General features: G+C 42.6%; 1 protein-coding gene across 1 annotated transcript in view; it reads left to right on the top strand.

Moving 5' to 3' along the window:
* The window catches only part of LOC115682248 (uncharacterized), a 106,723-nt gene that overhangs the window by 47,801 nt on the left and 39,504 nt on the right, over positions 1 to 19,418 (top strand). The window lies entirely within an intron of this gene.

Below are 19,418 nucleotides of genomic sequence, written 5' to 3' on the forward strand. Positions count from 1 at the left end.
TCCAGTCAAAATTGACCGGAAGGACTAAATTGGTACAAAAACAAAAGGTTTAGGACTGAATTGGCACCAATTTAAAAGGTTTAGGACTAAATTGGCACCAATACAAAAGTTTTAGGACTGAATTGGCACCAAAAAAAGGTTTAGGACTAAATTGGCACTAATGCAAAAGGTTTAGGACTTTTTTGGCACTTTTCCCTGGTCCATCATACGTTCGATCAAAGTACTAATCAGATTCGGTGCTTTGATCCAGAAAATCTATTCCTACATCCTCTGGACGTGTTTTGTAATTTACTCACTGCTGGAGTCCATTTTTGCAAAAAAAAATTAAAATTAAAGTTGTTCAGCAGGTCCTTAAATGTAAATCTGGAAAGTTTCATAATTTTTTAAATGTTTTTGAGCTTGTTTACTATTTTTCCCGCATTTTTCAAGAACTGGATCCGAACCGAGTCAATTTCAGAGAAGTCAGTCTAATTTTAAAAATTTGGGTCTTTCGGATCACAATCGGTGAAAATGGTCTTAATGAACATTAAGCTACACTTTCTAAGCTTTCATTTTCTGCTCGTTTCATTCGATGGGTAGGTCATTAAACCATTCAGTTGAATTAAAACATAATCGTGCAGAGTTGAGACAAAAACTGAAAAGTGCCCCTCTTGGGTCACTAATTGTTTGCTTGATGCCAAGGCTAATTAAACTAATTGCATGCCTTAGCTAGCCTTGCGTGTGGATGATTAGATGTATGATTAGGCTTTCCATGCATGTCCTTCGGCGGGTAGTTTAGCTGGGTGATTATAATTTAATTAGGAGTAAATGATGTTAGTCTACCACTTTGTGAACACAAGTGGAGGTTAATATTCAATGAACCCCTAGTTTGATTAGGAGGTGGTTGGGTTAATGGAATTGCATGGGCGAAATCAAAATTCCCGAGAATTGCTTGATTATTTGCCCATTAGTGAACTTCCTAAGTGATTGCTTTGAATGAGTGCTTGATGTGAATGTTGAATGGAAACCGGCACCGACGGCGGCGGCTGTGAGCTTGAAGACCGGCGGCCGATGAGAAGCCAAGGAGTTGGTCCAAAATAAGTATAGCTTAGGCTAGTATAGTTAATGAACGTAGGATTTAATGAACAATCTAGCCTAGGCCTTAGCTAGTATATAAAAATCACTTAGACTTAGCATCATTCTTTTAAGAAATGTCTAGTTTAGCTTAGGTTAGGCTCATCACTTAATAAAATGAGTAGATTTAGGTGTGTAAACAGGAATAGTCCCTAATCTCAAGCTTATGGGGGTTCATGTCCCAAGGCTCAATAACAAGACATTGTCTATTCTTTTCTTGACTTAGTATCCGGTTTAGCTTACCGGGGAGGCTTATAATGAGGCCATGTACATTCTTTGCCCAACTTGTATCGGGTTTTCATTTTCCATACCTTTACTTAGATGCTTTCAATACTTGAGTGTTTCTTTACCGCATTGCACTTCAATAAATTGTTTGTTAATTTCTCTTTCTAGAATGGACAGGATTAGTTAAGGATCATAAGTAACCATCTCTAGAAAATTTGCATGATCACCTAAGCGGCTTTGACACCTTTAGGATTGTCGCGACCTCGCCGAATGGTGCACCATTTAGGGGCTGGCTAATGGATTACTAAGTTTTCATCTAATTCGGGCTCTCCTAAGCCCATACTAATACGCAACTTAAGATTCAAGTTTCTTAACATGCCAAATTGTTTCAACTAGGAGTCGTCACTAATCTAATTTTTTGTAGGTCGATTAGAAACTCAAGCAAAGTATCGAAAGCATTACTTTACTCTTACGAACCAGAGATTATAGATTCGGGACTTGATTACGTTAGATTACTCTACGCCTTTTCAGTACATTTTCTCTTTTTATTTAAAAAATGTTTGGTAGGCAATTGGATTTATTTTAACTTAGCCACTAATATGTGAGGTGATCATGGGTGCGCAACCATTAATGAAACACCCAATAATCAAAGCTATAAATAAATGGCAAGGGTAAGGAGGGAAATTACTTACCTCAAAGCAACGCAATTATCTGCAGTAAACGTTAATTAGAAACACACATCTTAACCTAAATATGATTCTAATTACCACACAATTTCAATCAATTCTTTTTGTGTTTTCTCTTATTTAATGAGAACTAAACTATGTACAATGCATATAATGTAAACTTATTCTAAATGCAATGACGTAGAAAATATTATCTACTCTAGCATGGCATGCTATTTAACTACATGACCTAATTCTAATGACGGGCAAGAATTAATGCAACTATTCTAGCATTACATGCAATCCTAATTAAATAACTCTAACATACAAGCTATATGACATGTAATTAATGACGTGGCATGACATGGAATTTATGCACCTAATTCTATATGACGTGCAATTTCTAATTAAATGATCCTAATATTCAAACTATATGAAATGCACATGACATAGCAATATGATATGACCTAGACTACATGACATGTATATGATATTTTTTAATTTTTTTAAAATTCGGAATTAATTAAATACCCTAATTTAAGCATGCAATCTATCCTAGAAAAGAATCTAACTTATTCTAAGATGATGTTTTTGGTTTTTTTATTAAATTCGTAATTAATAGATAATGAAAATGAATTATCTTGATTAAGATATTATCCAATTTGTCTTAGGAATTAAACTAAGCTAAGTCCTAATTTAAATTGGAATCCTGCTCTATCCTAGCAAACAATCTATCTAGAAAAGGAAAGATTCTATATTCCATTCTAACTTATTATGAAAATCTATTTAAACATGCAATTTTATTTAAATATGCCATGCTATTTAGAAAAATCTACCCTAATCCTATCTACATCTTTTTGAGATTTTTTTTATAAGAATAAAATAAAATAAAAACAAAAAATCAAATCAAAATCAAAGATAACATCCAATCACCCATGATATTATCCATATCCATTTAAATTTGGAAAGAAATAAAATTGGCGAATTGTCTCCTATGGGATGAGGATCGGATTGACAGATTTTCCATGTGATCGCGAGTCGTATCTTGGGCATGAGATCGGATTATCGATCATAGCACGTTGTGAAATTAGGAAAGTTTCCTAATTAAGGATACTCGAAAACCTTATGGATATGGGATATCATTCAAAATCTCTAACTTCGATCACAATTTATCAAATAAGGAAACAAACTACTTGAAGATTAAATTAGATAATATTTTTACCTAATTCGAATATTTGCTTACGAATTCGAACTCGATGGATTTTGGCTTGGGATTGACAATGCTTCACGGTGGCTAGCTCATGGTGGTGGCCAGCGGTGATTCTCGGTGTGGTGCTCTCGGCCGGGGGTGATCGCGGTGTTGGGGCTTGCGGTGACCAAATTTGGTTGTTTTGGCCGTGAAACTTTAATGGCAAAGCTGGCTTGAATGGACTGAGGTGTCACGGAGAGATGGGATGTGGGAGATGATAAGTGTGTTGGGGTTTCCTACGGCACATGTATAGGTAAAATTAAATTTAGACGTAGCGGAAGCAAATACCCATGCATGTATTTCTAATGGCGTTATTAGCGCGTTTTAATCTAAAATCATAAGAACAAAGGGGTTATACGGATAACCTCTCATAATGTGCCCGAAAACAATTTGGTTCAGATGTTCTTTAGCTTGAGCTCCACATTTGTCAGACCTCTACTTCAGACACACCACCAATCGCACGTTGAATGGAAGAAAGAACTTGCAATTTTAATCACCACTATTATTGTGCTAGTAATTAGTGGAGATAATAGCAATTACGTGAAGATAATTCTCCGCATTCTCTTTTAGCAGTCACAGCACACACCCCAGAAGAAAAACTTCTCTGCCTCTCACACTCCTTTTATAGCCTCTCGCATAACACACATTTGTGTGTGCGCATTATAATAATGCGCACACGATCAGCAGTAATGCGCTTACAATGCGCATTATTATTCAAATATAATATAAGAGTGAATGATGCGAGTAGGTGCACTATGGGCAACATATACCCACTTTGGGCATGCGTGTGCATCATATACATGTACGCTTATGACCAAAATAAATTTAAATTTAAATCCTATTTAATTTAATTTCTGTCAAACTTAATTCCAAACATATTTGCAATATTTTCTTTTAAGTTCAACGTTATCTTGAATTGATTATGGTGTGTGATATCCCTGGGTACATCATTGAGCTGGCAGTAAAACTTATACTAACACATTAGTACTCCTAAGAGAATTGATTGTCCCAATCAACATTCAGGTCCTATAAGCCATGAGTGACATCTAGCAATATATCATGGCTACCCAAATAGTGTGAATGCTTTAAGAACATAATGAACTTGTTAGCTTTGGCTACAGTTTAATTCAATCCCTCTATCTTACTATGTCCCGATCGAACAAAGATTATGGAAATTTCTTATTAAGTCACCTATTCGACCATATCCACAAACCTAATAGACATGTATTCTTAACGAGACATGAACCATTCATTCTCGGTTACAACCCCGGCCGAGGATTTCAATAGTGTCACGATTAGATTTCATAGGACATCATTATTGTATTTTGTATATAACAAGAAGACAAATTCCATATTGCGCACACGTGTGCCTTCGTATGTGAACAAACCATGACCATCAAGTATAGAGATGGACAAGGATGGTCTGATCAGTTGCAGTCTCATGTACTTGAGTCAGGTCTTCTTAACTCTGGCTCAGTCAAAAGGAATGCCTTATAGTCACGCGGTCTGGTGAGTACGGTGGTGGTGCGCTCGTGGTGGTCTCGATAAGGCACGACAAAGGACAGCAGCTCGCCATGCGAAAGGGGCCAACTCTCCGCTGAGGATCGTCGACTGTGGTAAAACTCAGTGGCGGGATAGGATGCTTGGCACGGGAACTTGCAAAACATAAACAACCTTGACGATGGTGCAAGGAAGCCGCAGTTGCATTGACAACATGAAATGTCAGATGGAGCAAAGGATGGCAGTAAGAGGTGATTTCTTGATGGCAAAAGTGTAGCAGCAATTGGCGCCGTCGGGAAAGGTAGCAGCTTTGTCGCCGAGCCTTCACTTGGCTAGAAGGGGGCAACGGTAGCGTCGTCATAGCGGGATCAGCGTCGTTGCAGTGCAGGGAGCTTCTCGGTGCAGCAGGTCATCGCTGGTGGAAGGGCATCGTCATAGGGTGACAGGGGCAAGAATGGCATCATCGTCCGGCTAGGAAAAATAGAGCAGCAGCTTTGTCGTGAAACAGGGAAAGGATGACGGCGTCGGTGCAGGGGTGCTTCTCAACCTGGACAACTCGCGGACGGCAGTAACAACAAAGGTGTAACCAAGTCATTTATACCACAATGCGTAAGATTGCTCCTTAGGTAGAGGTCTTTTGGAAACAACATTTTCAGCTATATAAGCGACCTATATATCATTAGGAGTTAAACACAACCTGTACAATCCATTGGACATATTGCAACACCCAACCTTATTTGAATTGTAGAACATAGTAACAACATTGTTTGTTAATTCAAAAGAGTAGCTACACATGTACAAACAAGATACCGAAACGAAGTTCCGTCTAAAGGAAGGTACATAAAAGGTATTTCTTAACATCAAATTAAAACCAGAATCTATAATCAAAATGACATCTTCCACGAACTCATCGTCAACTTTGTTGTTATTTCCTACAGTGAGTTTTGATTCATCTTGATTTGGCTCTTTCTGTTTGTGAATCCCTATATGGTAAACGCAACATGATTAGTTGCACCACTATCTAGCCACCAGGAACTGGATAAGGCTTCTAATAGGTTGGATTCATAAACAAGTGCCAAAGAATCAATACCTGAATGCTCACGCTTGGACAATGAAGTTTTATATTTATTGCGGTCCTTCTTTATGTGACTCATCTTTTTACAGAAGTAGCAACGATCACCATCCTTCTTTAAGGATGTTTTCTTAGAACCCAAATAATCAGAATGACCAGTGGTTTAATGAGTTCCTTTATGAGTACGATTTTTGAACCTATTACCCCTTTTGCTACTGGAACTCGAGGAATATAGGGCAAGGTGCCCTTTCTCTTTCTGCAGTTTCTCTTCCTCTGTCACCACCCTAGGTATCAGGTCATTAATTAACTAGGTCTTATCTTGGAAATTATAATTGGTTTTAATAATTCCAAAATCATGTGGAAGGGTGTTTAGGGCTTGATGCACAATGCAAGAATGGAAACATTAAGAGTTTTAAGTTTTGTCTGCAGGCCTACCATCCTAAGGACGTAATCCCTAACCCTACCAGAACAATCATACCTCATCTTAAAGAGTCCTTGCAAAAGTGTTCCAATCTCAGCATTAGACGAGACATGGTTTCTAGCTTCCGTAGCTTCCAACATCTGTTTAGCAGTGCAGTCAGCTGGCAAACCACTCATTAAGTGTTGTCGTGTGAATCGCTTCATAAATAACAAGTAAATCCAATTGCTCTTTTCCCAAGCAGCATGACGTGCCTTCTCAGTATCCATACTATCAATAGTGAGTCTGCCGATTTATCCTTAGTAAGAGCAATATGAATATCTGCCAACTCCATCCCAAATAAAAAATTCTCTTTCCATTTCTTAAAGTTTGAACCAGTAAGAACCTCAATAGTAATGGAGTTGTCATTCACAAAAAAGGTGACTGGATAAACAAGCAATGTATATAATTATCATCATGTGAGTACTATACTGAGAGTTACATACATCATCATATAATCACCTTTGGGCATAATACATGACATACAGTTATATACTCTCCACATAACAGCAATCATGAGAATATTCCAATCTTCGTGAATTCACTACCTTTGGGTGTGTGAACTGCTAGGATCAATCATTCCTCATCCTATGATGTACATGTGTCCCTCCATGAACCAATACACAATCACCTCCTTTTTGAGTATGACCATGCATTAGAACAGGAGACATTCCACCACAATATGAGACCGATATTTCTCAAATCCAATCAAGTATGCCACTTTAGCAGTTACTACCCAACTGAACCCTTGAAAATCTCTTATACCAGGGATATGAACTTTATGTCTCACATTTACCATATACATGTAATTCTAGACTTGAAGACAGGGGCAATTGTCTCTAAAATTACGTGTCATGCCAATTACATTGATCCATTCATCGATACATGTGTCATGCATGCACAAAGGCGGCGACACATGTTGCCGAGTGTGGAGCTCGTGGCCTGACTTGCCGGCGCTTCCTCGACATGTGACATCGCATGGCCAGACGCGCTGCCACCACCTTAGCACGGGGTCGTGCACGCGCCCTCTTCTAGAGGCACACCACCCACCAAAATGTTCGTCTCGACGAGACGAGTCCGAATATGTGATCAAAATCGATTTTCATCAGATGAAAATTTTCTTAAACAAGCTAAATCCAAAAGTTCAAGTTCTAGACTACGGCGACTTTGATATCACATGTTGGCCGGCGGCCGGACGATCGCCCTAGGATCACCATAGTTAGAAACTAGAAACACTGTAACGGATTAGAGAGATCTGCGCACCTAATTTTGAATCCATCGTTCTTGATGCAGAATGACAACGATCCAATCCTCAGACGATGATTCGAAGCTCAAGCCCTTCTCCCCTATTACCCTCCGGATCCTTGGTGCGATAAGACCACCACTCGAGCCTCTCGACAGAGAGTTTTCTCTATGAATCCTTATTAGAGCGTTAAGAGTGTTTTTGAGAATGTCAGGCCTAGAGAAGAGACTTCAGCTCTCTTTATAGAGTTTTTAGCTAGGAGCTCTCATCACGGGCCGGGCTCAACTTGGTCCACACAAGCCAAACCCATATTAGACTAATTAAGAATCCTTAAATCACACCTTAGTAGACCAACCCTGTAAAAACGGTTAATTACAATCGCAATTAATATAAGCCCACATTAGAAAAAAAACTCTTGCATGGACAACATGAAACTTGATACTTTAATTACCAGAATAAGTTCTTACAAGCAAAAAGAATAAAAAAAAAAACCCATTTCTCGATTTTCAAGCTCATCATCATTGCCAGTCTCTTCGGGCTGATGGCAGAAAGCCGATCCTGAAGTCACAACTCAAGAGGTTGTTCGACCGGGAGTTCCCAAGCATTCTGAAGATTTCATCGCTGGAGAAGGCAACTGGTGGCGAATAACTTCATTCCGGCTTCTAATCGCCGAAATCGACAGGTGCCTACGTGAGGATGCAAAACTTATATTATAAACTACAAAAGTGCAAAAAATTTGAACAGTACGTTTTGCAGTTTTGCAAAACTGAAGCACGCAGTTCACTGCAAAACTTCTCAAATATCTTTCAATTTTCTTCTTTTCCAAAATTGTTCAAATTCTTCTGCCCCTGCGCTAGCTCGCTAGTGAGGAGACTGATGCTGTTGTCAAGAAGAAGAAGATGCAGAGCAAAGAAGGAGGCATGAGCAAGATGAAGAAAGAAAGAAAAGAAAAACAAAAGGAAAAAGAAGAAGAAGAAAGTCCTTATGTCGCAACCTTCTCTTCGGTGAACCACTTAGGCTTTTGGCTAATGAATTACTAAGGTTTTACCTAACTTGGGCTCTTCTAAGCCCGTACCAATTCACGATTTAGATTCACTCTTTAACATGCAAATCAATTTTATTTTGGAGTCAACACTAATCAATTTTTGGTAGGTTGATTAGAAACCCAAGTAAAGTGTGGGAGAGTACTTTACTTCTATGAACAATAGATTTATGAATTCGAAAAGTTGATTACGCTAGATTACTCTAATGTCATTTGGATACATTTTCTGTCACGCCCCGCACCCCACGAAGCAATAACATCCCACGCAAAGGTCGGTTTGTTTATGTGCGACGTCCCAGGAAGCGTCACCGATCCAATGCCCAAAACAGAGAGTAAAGCACAAGCGGAAGTAATAAACAACAAACCCTGATAGTATATACATGAGCCAAGGATAACCAAACAAACAACCAACAATGCAGAAAATATACTCCCACGTTTACAAACACCACGGATCGGTATCTTGCATAAGATTCTCCATTCCCTGCGGGGTACATACTTGTATACTGATGTATCTATGTAGGTATTCCAAAAAGCGGTGGATTCGGCATCCTTACGGCTGGGGATCTGAAAATGTGGATTTTTACAACCGTGAGACGAATCTCAGTGAGTACAACCCCTAAACCTAGGCTAAGCTAGCATGCATTCTCCTGACAGGCAAAACAACATAGTACGCAACCAATGACTTGGCCCTTGGCCCAAATAGAACATAAAAATTACCCTGCAGGTTAGGCAGTTCACTAAAATTCTCCAGGCACATGCGCGAATACAATGGTCACACGTGCACCACACATATGCTCATGCTCACAGTATTCATCTCGCATGCCATACACTGAGTCTCACATACTCGCACACTAGTCCATGCATTTTTATGCATGCAGATGTCGTCGACAAGTCATATGCATTTCTCGGCCCACTGGCACACTGGCAATTGCTTAATTTATTAATATTTTTCACGACTCGAGTCAACAATATTCACGGCCCGGTGCGTCTAGCCTGCTTCAAAGTGCATGAGGCGCAACACTGATCTCCTTACGAACCAGAGCCTGCTTCAAAGTGCATGAGGATGGTCGTCTTCCGGACGTACCGGGCATCATCCTGCTTCAAAGTGCATGAGGACTGTATCGACCCGAAGGTCACGACCCGAAGGCCCTTAGGTGATCACACAACCCATTATTATCTAAACCTCGCGTAAAACGCTTCAGGGTATTTTAGGTGATCACATGCTCATGGCAAGCACGCATTCTCGCACAGTTTCATCACATGCCTCACTCTCGGCATACATAATGCGTGACCATGCTATGCAGTACAATGCACCACGAGCATCAATTTAATTTAAACACTCAATGTCACAGCACGTGCTCAATCAGCCCAATTAATACCGTGTAGCCTAACGTGCGATTCACAATTCAACAATTAATTTCAAACTAATCATTGGCCAATCGCACCACACATTAGTCAGCCACACAACATGCGACATGGCAGTACGCAATCAATCACAATTAAGCACAATTTACGTACACTCAGTCAACCCGGACATACCCGGCAATTCCACCAATGGGCTCCTAAATTGGCCATTTAGTCCAATTATTCTCCTCAATAAATTCTCATTGATCCACTAAATTTTTCCCGATAATAATTTCTACCAATCGGTACACTAATTTCTCTCAGTATGTACTAGTATTCATAAACCAGTCTAGAAAATGCACTATCAGTCCTAATCCGGGTTTAGGAATTTTACTCACTTAATCCAACTCACGACGACGAGGAACGGTAGCCGATCACTGGTGAAAAGTGGAACCGGCGGCGGCGTTCCCGGCGACGATGTACGAACGGCGGTGTACGGACCGTACGGACAGCGTGTACGGACCGTACGGGGACGGTGATGAATAGTGACATACGGACATCGGAAACGTCACAGTGGCAGCAGCTCGGCCGATCGGGCTCTGGCGCGGTGGCGGTGAGGCTCCGGCGCAGCGGCGATGCTATCCCGGGACGAAAAAGGGAAATAAAGAGAGAGAGGGAGAGAGAGAAAGGGGTCGGGTGAGGCTGAGGCTAGAGACTGAGGCGGTCGACGGCGAGGCACGGTGGCCGGCGGCGGCGCTCCGATGGCCGGCGGTGAGCTCTGGCAAGGCTTGCCGAGAGAGAGAGAAAGAGAGAGAGAAGGCGGTGGAGGGCTGATCTGTGGGGGCTGGCCGAATGGAAGGGTGAAGAGAGAGAGAGAGAGAAGTCCAAGCTGGTCAAATATTACGGGCTAGGGGCGCCAAGTGTCGCCAATCCGCGAAAATGACCAAAACGCCCCTAATCTAACGGCCTTAATTTAACCCTATCCAATAATTGAAGGGCAAAAGGGTAATTGGGTCAATAATTGAGCTGATAAACCCTCCATAATTATCCTAAAATTTTCCCAAAATTTCGGAACCCAAAAATAGCCCAGGGGCAAAACGGTCATTTTTCCGATCCCGGGGCGAAATTCCATTTTTTTTCCATACCAACCCTAAATGAGCGTGGCCAACATAATGTGGTGTTGGAATCGCGAAATTCATCGTGCAAGCCCTCGAAAATCCACGTCAAAGTTTGAAGGGCAAAATCGTCAATTTTTTCCAATTTTTGTTGAAATTCCAATTTTTGGCCATAACGACTCCTGGTATGCGTGGCCACCCTAAAATGGCGTCGGCCTCGAAAAATAACCTCATACGGCCTCAAAATCCAAGTCGGTGCCCCCGAGGGGCAAAATCGTAATTTTTCACCCCCGGACCGAAATTCCAATTTTCAACCGTACTAACTCAAAATATGCATGGCCAGCCTAATATGACGTCATATTTCCAAAAATAGTCTCTTAAGCCATCGAAAATCAACATCGAAATCCGGGACCAATTTCGTGATCAAAACTCGCTCGATTTCCAATTTCAGGGTCTCTCACTAACGGGCGGCTATTTAGAGGTTACGCGTATCGACCTAGAGTTATTCGAGTCATAACGGTCTGATCATTGAGAAAATGAGGAATTATCACTAGTCCTAGAGGTCACGATCGTTCGGTTTAAGTTCAGGACTGGTTGGCCACGTGCACTCTCGGTCGTGCAGAATCACCTGCGATCCGATTGTACGTCGTTGGCCTTGGCCAAATCAAATCCGTTACCTTTTCTGAGATCGGTCCACATTGGTTCATAATATTCCCTCATCATTTCTCGTAATCGGTGCCCGATTCACGATCGGGTCCCTGGTCCACATACCGTTTTCCCAGTTAGCCATACCCCATTGGTTAGTATCCCTAGAGTGATCAGCTCTGGGTGAGACTTACTAAAATGAAATGCGATATATTGTCAATTTTATTGATCCCGGAATTACATCGAAATTCGGGCTGTTACATTTTCTTTTTTATTTTTCAAAAATATTTTGGCAGGCAACATTGATTAATTTAAAACCTATCTAGCAACATCCAAAAGGGTGATCATGCGGGTGCGCAATCATTAAAATTATACTCAATAAACCAATTGCAATAAATAAATTGCTAGAAAAGGGAAAGAATTTGAATACTTCGATGCAAGCAAAGAACATTAATTAATTTCCCAAATGCTTCCAAAGTATTTATTAAAAAGAAATGCATGCCTAATCCTAGCATGATTTGTACTAATTAATTAACAACTCTAATTAATTCTCTTTTGTTTGGTTTTTCTTATTTATGAAAGCTAATTATATGCAATTCTAACTTGAGCATGCATGGTTTACTACTCTAACGACACGTGACATGTAATTTGAATGACCTAACTCTAATAACAGGCAAAAATTAACATGAAATCTATTCTAATTTGACATGCATTCTGATTTAAAATCCCTAAACATGCGATCACTAAATGACATGGCACAGGTGACATGGCATGGATGTTGACATGGGAATGACATGGCAATGCATGATGACATGGGGCATTTATGACATGGCATATGCGATGACGTGGCAAGATGACATGGCAAGTAGTGATGCAATTAAACCTATGTAACATGCACATGATATTATTTGTATTTTCCATTAAAAATTCGAAATTAATAAATCACTAAATTAAACTATCTAAAATGAATAGCGTTCTAGCCTAGATTAGGAATTAATTTGAACCAAATCCTATCCTATCTTAGAAAACTATTTTAAACATACGATATTATCTAAAATATGCAATGTTATCTAAAAATCTATTCTAATCTAGCATGCAATCCTGTTTTTTTTTTTTTTTCTATTTTTAGATAAGGAAAGCAATCAAGAGATAAGCATCAAAATCATCAAAGATAAACTTAAAAATAGCAATAAATAATCACTCAATTCAAACTTGGAAGCAAATAAAATGGACAACTTGATCTTAGGGCATAAAGATCAAAATTACCAATTTTCCGTGCAATCCATAATCCTATCTTAGGGCTTAGAGATTGAATTACCGATTATGTGCAGGTTGCAAATTAGGAAAGTTTCCTAATTTGGATATATCTATCTCTCAAAATGTGCAACATTAGATATCGATAAGCACAAATTAGACAACAAAATACACAAATTAAATCGGTATCGAATAATTACCAAAATTTGAACATTGGACTTCCAAATTGGATCGACGGACGGCGGATTATGGGCGGCCGCCGGCAATGGTGCTCGCGATTCTCGGCTGAGACCAGCGTCATGGGTGCTCCGGTGTTGCTTGGCAAGGCTGGCTTGTGGTGATGCTCAGCCTTGCGGTGAAGGTTGGTGATTGTCGTCGGCAAGCAAGAGTTGATAGTGGACGCGGGCAGGGAACCCGCGGCAATGATGCTCGACCTTGGGGTGAAGGTGATTGCCGTCGGCGAGCAAGAGTCGATAGTGGACGCGAGCAGGGAACTCGCGGCAATGATGCTTTGTTGGTGATCAATCACGTTCGGGGTCGTCAGAGCATAAATCAACCTACAAAATAGAAAACTTTGCCGGTTTGGCTTGGTGAGGATTCGGTCAGCTACGTGGCGGTGCAGGTGTGGGAAGGATAACGACGGTGGTGTGGCGGCAGAGCTGCAGGGTTCTCGGCTCGAGCACAGCAGTAGCGTCACAGGCTAGTGCAGGTCGGCCAAAAGTAGCAGCAGTGTCACCAATGCAGGGAAAGCAGTGCCGTCGCAGCTGGTGGCAACATATTAGAGGCGGCGTCGATGCAGGGAGCTCGGGATGAGCAGCGACATCATCGGGCCAAGGACCAGCAGGTCGCGGGAGCAGGTACAGCTCCTCGCAGCGAGGGGCTTACGATAGCAGGTGAGGCGCGCCGATGAGGGGCTTGGCCACAAGTCCCCACCCCCCCACCCCCCCCCCCCCCCCTTCTCTCTCTCTCTCTCTCTCATGTGTCTCTCAATTGTGCTCTAGAATTCTAATTTGCCGGCGTCCTTAGAATTTTGAGACCTTAATGTGTTTATAAAGTGGTAAACCTAGGTCTAATCTTAATTTCACGGGATTAATTTCAGCCTTTCTAAGATAATGGGCTCTAATAACCTAAGGTATTTTACTAATTTTAGCTCTTATTGGCTAAAAACTAATTTAATAAGGCACCCCACCCCCCCAGCATTTAACTAATTTCTGCCAGCCCTAGTGTGCATGGGCTTGGCCAAATTTCACTATTTCATGGGCTCAGTCTGAAAATTTAATCTAAGTTCAAAGCTTTCTATTCACCGACGATCCAATTAAATAGAATTTATGAACCTATCTATGCAAAATGCTCCTAATCTATATACAATTTGATTAATTTATTTTTTTTCAGGGGCTGGGATCGATCCATAATTTTCTATGCAATAAACTCCTAAATGATTAGCCAAAATTTAGGTATCAACACCTTAAACCAAAATACCCCTAGTTGTAAATAAGATTTGGCTGGCCCTTAAGTTGAGCCTTTATTTGAGACTAAGTTAGCCACTTTAAGTCATTATTTGCAACAAGGTCCATTTTAGGTCCTCTATTGAGAAAACAGTTTCACTTTAAGCCCTTATTTGAAATTTTTCCTTATCCCTACACCGAGGTTAGGAAATTTATTTTTTCATGTTAATTAGATCTCATACCAATCTCACTTTTTTTAGAACATAATTATTAAAAAGTCCTTGCGCATTTTGTAGACCAAACATATGACATTATTTGTTCAAATTTATTTTTAATTAAAATAAATTACACTAATTGTCTAAACTCCTTTACAAAATACAATTAAGTTCTAAATATTTTTTAAAATGCAACAAAGTCCTCATTTTGTAGTGTATGAAACCGATTTTTAAATTTGCTGCCATCGGTGTCCAATCATAAGAATTCCGAAACATTATAACCTGTACCATCACCGGCAACGTCGCTAGTCCCATATTTGAAAGTATCAAATCTAGCCTGCAAACTTCCAAAATTGCAATCATGGCTCTAGACTTCTAGATCTAGTGACGGTAGCTTGTTTATTGCTGCGAGCAACGGTGGTTGACTCCAGATATGCAACCATGGCCCCAGATCTCTAGATTTTGCGACGGCGGCTCATTGATGGTCGTGAGTTACGATGGTTGACTTGGATGCCGTGTTGGAAACCCCACGATGGCGTCAACGAGGGGAGGCGCGGAGGTCAGGCTTGGCAACTGCAATGAAGCGAAGAGGCTTCTATGGCCGAATAGAGAGCATATATTTAATTTTGTTTATTTGATTCCACGTCAATGGACACGTATCAATCTAATCAATCTAAGAGTGGATGTGAGTAAATAATACTCATCATATCAGCCATTGACGTGGTGCTATGGAATCACTGAATATTTGATTGTCAAAACACACAAGAGCTAAGTTTCAATTTTGAAGAAGAAGAAGAAGTCATCAAAAATCTCAAACTATGCCCACCGTAATATATTTATCTTAAATTTTTTTCTGTGATGCCAGAAATCACAAATTTGTACCCGTGTGACATATTTATCCTCCATCAAGATTCTGTTAATAAGCATCGTTAAAAATCTACCTAGATAGACGCCGGGAGACAAACAAGACTTAAATGAAATAAAAATAACGTTATTTTGGCTTAAAAATTATCTGATGAAACCTTAATAGAGGATAAATATGTTTCATATGTACCACTTTGGAGTTTTTATATCATAAAAAAATTTAGGATAAATGCATCACAGTAAATATAATTTGCATATGTTATAATGGGTATAATTTGAGATTTTTAGTGGTTTTTACCGAAGAAAACGTATCAAAGAGAAAGAAAGGTGATGGAAGCAATGATGGTCAATTAGTGGCCGGGGCCCCCACTATCCAGCTTTGCCCGGTACCTTTTTGTGGTTCGTGATTTTCAATTTTCCTTATTTTTTATGCCATGTCACTATTGGCGTCAATTCATCATGGCATAGTGTTCAGGTAAATTGCTACATAAGCACTTTTGGCGTCCACAAGTTTGAAAGAAGAGCAAGACGAACCGAAAAAATACAAAGAAAAAGCATATTATTTATGAGTTCAATAAAGCAAAAGGAATCATTACCCGTACGTCCAGTTAGGAAATTTATTTTTTCATATTGGCTGTGTTATTTGGCAGGAAAACATTTTTCGAGTTTTTGGGTATTCAGGAGCTGAAAACAGTTTCCCTCGATGAGGGAAAACATGAACAAACTTAAGGAAAATGACTTCCTCTTTCTGAAAAGAGGAAGTCATTTTCTACGTATCTTCTTCTTCTTTTATCATTTTATTTTTAATATTTTCTTTGCCCCTAGTCGCCTTTTGTCGTCGGTCGCCAGCCGCTGCCGCCGCCCATCGCCCATCGCTACCGCTAGCCAGCCTCCGTCGATAGTCGATCGCCGCCACCAGCCTCTGCCGCCGCCGCCCGCCGACCGCCAATGATCGCCGAACACCGGAAAATTGAATCATTTTCAGGAAAATGACTTCCGGAAAAATATTTTTCAGAAATATAATATTTTTCCGTCAAATGAACGAAGCCTTTAATTAGAACTCATGTGATATTCCGAATTTTGGGCCATTTTTGGGATTTATAAAACGTGTAATTCGTCAGTGCACTTATAATAGAATCTCGCCCGAAAACTGATTACTCTCGGGTTCTTGTTTTTAAAATAGAGATTTTTGCTAGAATCGCACTCGATCGAATTTGGCCGTTATTTAGACCCCGAACTTGGCAGTCGGTTTTCGGGAGTTTCGGGACGAAATAAATTGGACGGTGTCGATATTATTGTGGCTAGCCTCGAGATTGTCAAGATTAGAGAGAAAGTGAAATTTTGGACCGGGTGCGAATTTCGACTAGTAAACCTCCATCTTAGTGTATTTTATTTAGTGTGGGTATCTGACCTTTGTCTTAATATATTATTAGAATTTTCGTGGACCGTTAGATCGTTTTTTAACTTGAACCGTGTCGATTGGATCGCAATGATTATTTGGACTTTCTCTCTCTCTCCGGTCACGTCCCTCTGCCGCGCGCCCCCATGCACACGTTCTCCCTCTCTCTCTGCCATGCAGACCCACTGTCCCCCCCTCTCTCTCTCTCTCTCTCCTCCCCCATGCAACGTCCTTTCCTCCCCCTGACAGACTTATCTCTCTCTCTCTCTCTCTTCTTTTCTTTCTTCCCCTTCTTCTTCTTCTTCTTCTTTTCTTCTCTGGTTTTTCCCTTCGCCCGCGGCTGCTTCGATTTCTGCTTCTGCTCGCCCGAACCGTCACCGCCGATCGCCCCGTCGCCGGCCGCTCGCTCGGTGCCGCCGCCCCGCCAGCCGCCGCGCCGTTCGTCCGTTTGCGCCATTGCCGCCACGAACCCCCCCACTCTCCTTCTCCTTCCCCTGTTTCCCTTCGTCCTGAGCTCGCCCCTGCCCAGCTCGACTCGCCGCCGCTTGCCGCCGTGCTCGACGAGTCCCGGCCGCCGTCCAGCAGTCTAGCCAGCTCCCCAGCACCGTCCCGACCCCTGAGCGTCGCCGTCGCCACCGCCGAACGCCCCCCCGGCCGCGTCACCCCGCCTCGTCCACCTCCTTCTTCTTCCTTCGCTTCCCGCCGTCGCCGGGACCAGCTCGCCGCCGCGCCGCCATCACACCTGCCCGCCGTCGCCGCTGCTCGTCGCCGCCCCCGGCCGACCGTCCTCTTCCCCTCCTTCGCGCAAGCAGCAGCTCGCCGCTGCGCCTGTCGTGGCCGAGCCCCGCCGAGCCGCCGGCCAGCTCGTCCGGCCACTCGCCCAGCGCCGCCGCCCAGCCAGTCGTCGCCGGTCGCCGCCCCGGCCAGCCAACCAGCCCCGGCCAGCCAGCCCAGCCGTGCCCGGGCTTGCCCAGGCCGTGGCCGGCTCGTTGCCCACGCGACCAAGCCGCGCGCCCGCTCGCTCGCCGTGCCCCTCGCCCCGCCCGTCCAGCCCAGGCCGCTGCCCGTGCCCGCGCCCGCGACCGTGCCCGTGCCCGCGCCCGCGCCCGTGCCCGTGCCCGCGCCCGTGCCCGTCGCCGTGGCCGACCGCCGTGCCCGTGCGTGTGCCGAGTCCGCACTGTTCACCCGGGCCATTTTAGGCCCGAGCCGACTTTTCCCGGGCCAAAACTTAGTAAGTGACTTCCTAAACCCTACCTAGTACATTGGGTATTATTAGACTTGTCTAGAGATTAATTAGTACCGGTTTAGGAGCTAAATGTGGAGTAGGGTCAATATTTGTATGTGCGTAATTGTTATATTAAATTGTGATATTTGTGGGCCTTACTTAGTGGCTAATTATGGTGGGCTAAATGACCGTATTGTCGTGGCGTGTGTGGGGGAAATTGACGTTTGATTGTGGCCGACTTGGATGGTTTTGGATGCATATTAGTGGCTAATATTGGTGGGTTAATGATTGGCTTGTTGTGGCATTCGTGGGTGGATTGAATGTTCGTATGTGGCCGATTAAATGTCGAGTTTGTGGGTTGGCGTGGTGTGTCGTGAATTGGATTGAATTGTGATTATGAATCGCTTGGTGTAATTAGCGTGAAATTGATTGAATTGAATGGCGTGTGTATGCCTGTCGATTGCAAGCCCGGATTGATCGGAAGGCTACGGACTTGGGACGTGTTGACGGCGGTCCGTGTGAAGGCTTGACTGGCCGGTGTGCCAAATGGAAAGTCGGACTTGGGACGTGTTGACGGCGGTCCGTGTGAAGGCTTGACTGGCCGATGTGCCAAATGGATGCGGGCTTGAGACGTGTTGACGGTGGCCCGTTGAAGGTGTGTTGGACCGGGACGTGTTTACGTCGGTCATTGGAAATTGAGCCCGGATTGATCGGAGGGCTACGGACTTGGGACGTGTTGACGGCGGTCCGTGTGAATGCATGAATGGCCGGTGTGCCAAATGAGCCTGAGGCGCAATAGCGCGGGCAGTGAGATTGGACTTGAGGCGCAGTGGCGCAGGTCGTGAGAAAGATGTTCGGCCATGCATGCGATTTGAGTATGATTGAATTGACTGGTTGAGCGTGTGATTGAATTGGCTGGTTAGACGTGTGGTTGAGTTAATTGGATTAATTGAGTGCAAATGTGGTTGGTGTTTGAGCGATTGTGATGTGTTATTGAATTACTATTATTGCATTATCACGTTGTGACTAACGTGCAGAGGTGGTACGGGCTTGATGACGAGGTAAGCAATGATGCGAATTTTATATGTTATGGGGTAGATTGCATGTACGACTTGTCTGGGTACGCATTGGCCTACGTGGGGTATAAGGGGTTGCTTATTGAGACTCGTTCTCACGGTTATTATATAACCATTTCAGATCTGCGACCATGAGTGATTGGAGACGCTGCAAGGGTATCTCGGAGATCGAGGACGGGTCAAGTACCCGGCATTTTGAGTTCCCCTTTTTGTAGAGGAGTTAAGTTTGCGAACTATTGTCCCTTTCGAGGAATGTGGCTATGTTGTTGT

The sequence above is a fragment of the Syzygium oleosum genome, unplaced genomic scaffold (assembly GCF_021117445.2).
Source record: "Syzygium oleosum isolate NSW1041296 unplaced genomic scaffold, Sole_v2.1 Sole_v2.07, whole genome shotgun sequence".
NCBI lineage: Eukaryota > Viridiplantae > Streptophyta > Magnoliopsida > Myrtales > Myrtaceae > Syzygium > Syzygium oleosum.